Below are 1,627 nucleotides of genomic sequence, written 5' to 3' on the forward strand. Positions count from 1 at the left end.
GTTGTCAGGGCGGCGAGGATCTGGAAACAACTTCCAAGAGAAGTGGTACAGGCTCCTACCCTGGGGGGTTTTAAGAGGAGGTTAGATGAACACCTTGCTGGGGTCATTTGACCCCAGTTCTATTTCCTGCCATGGCAGGGGATCAGACTAGATGATCTGCTCAGGTCCCTTCCGACCCTAGAAGGTATGAAATTATGAAACTATGAAACAGCTTGAGAAAACACTCCTGGTTCAGCAAGACATCAGGATGAGTCGCTGTCAGACTGCCAAGAGTATGTTACAGGGTGGGCTGATCTGTATGCAACTTATCAGTATATAAAGAAGTCTGTGCTTTGCTTTTGCTGAGAATTAGCTGCCCCTTGCTATTTCTCTTGTGGCTATGCAAAATAAAGCACTTCTGATAGCCAAACAGTAATCCTGTCTGAATTTCCACATCACACTTATGAGGCTAGAAGACTGCCATTTTTTTGTACATATGGAAATAGAATTCTGTCCCTAGCATATTTTAGATACTGGAATAACAACTGCAATTAAAACTAAAATGACAGAAGCCATGGTGTTGTGGAATTTAGACTTGTGTGACTACCTCCAAGTAAAAATTAGAGCCAATGATGACTTCTCTGTGACACACGTCCTTGCACAATTGACATTATTATGTGATATTATAATTAGATATCTCTGCAGGAATTCCAGGCAGTGCTGAGGTTTTATAACAAGAGAAAGAATCCAATATTTTATTAGGTCCCACTTTTCATCTCTGTAGCAAAGTCCTTCAATACCCCAATAAATTACATACAGATTAAACTAATTTCTGCTCTCATTTACATCAGTTTAGGATCCTACTGAAGTAAAGCTTTGTGTAGGGAGAAGGGCTTCACAGCTGCTACAAAAGACAGTTTAGCCCATTATAATTAGATTTTAAGAACATATTTGCAAAGAGTTTGAAGGACTGTTCTTCAAAAATGAGCTTTGAATGTTTAGCTACCACCTCTTCATTCATTCTTAGTTAGGAAATTACTTACTGAAGCTCTCTCTCTTCTGTACAAAGGCTGCTTTGATACTTGATTTCCAGGAAAGCGTATTTTATACAAGTTTATGACTGCATTCCCTTTATACACTATTTTAACTATTGTGAGTTTTATTTTTCCCCTTTTGTTTCTGTTAAATTTAACTCTGAGGTTTTTATAAAAATCTATAGACTGATCATTTGCCACTTGTGCTTTATATAAGTTAGTAGAGTAAGATCTCTGCTATCCAGCATTTAGCTAACTGGAATTTCCATTAACCAAAATTTGTGGCCAGCCCACCGGGTGGGACAGGGCAGGTTCAGATAACCACTAGGGCTGTGCAAAGCTTCAGTAGCTGATTTGATTTGGAGGAGATGCAGCCCCATTTGGGGACCAAATCTGAATCAAATCAGGAGATTAAGTAAAAGCTCCAAAGTGATTTGAAGCATCTGAATTGATTCAGAAAAGCTTTGGGAAAAGATCTGACTGATTTGGAGATTCAGTCATAGACTAAACAGGCAGCTGCCTCCAGCTGGTAGGTCTGTTGGGGGAGGGAGGGAGGGATTTGGGCAAGCTGCCCAGCTGGGGTAGGACACATGTTAAAAATTGGGGGGGGGGGG

This window comes from Gavialis gangeticus, unplaced genomic scaffold (genome assembly GCF_001723915.1).
Source record: "Gavialis gangeticus isolate Ggan-Ray unplaced genomic scaffold, GavGan_comp1, whole genome shotgun sequence".
Taxonomy (NCBI): Eukaryota; Metazoa; Chordata; order Crocodylia; family Gavialidae; genus Gavialis; species Gavialis gangeticus.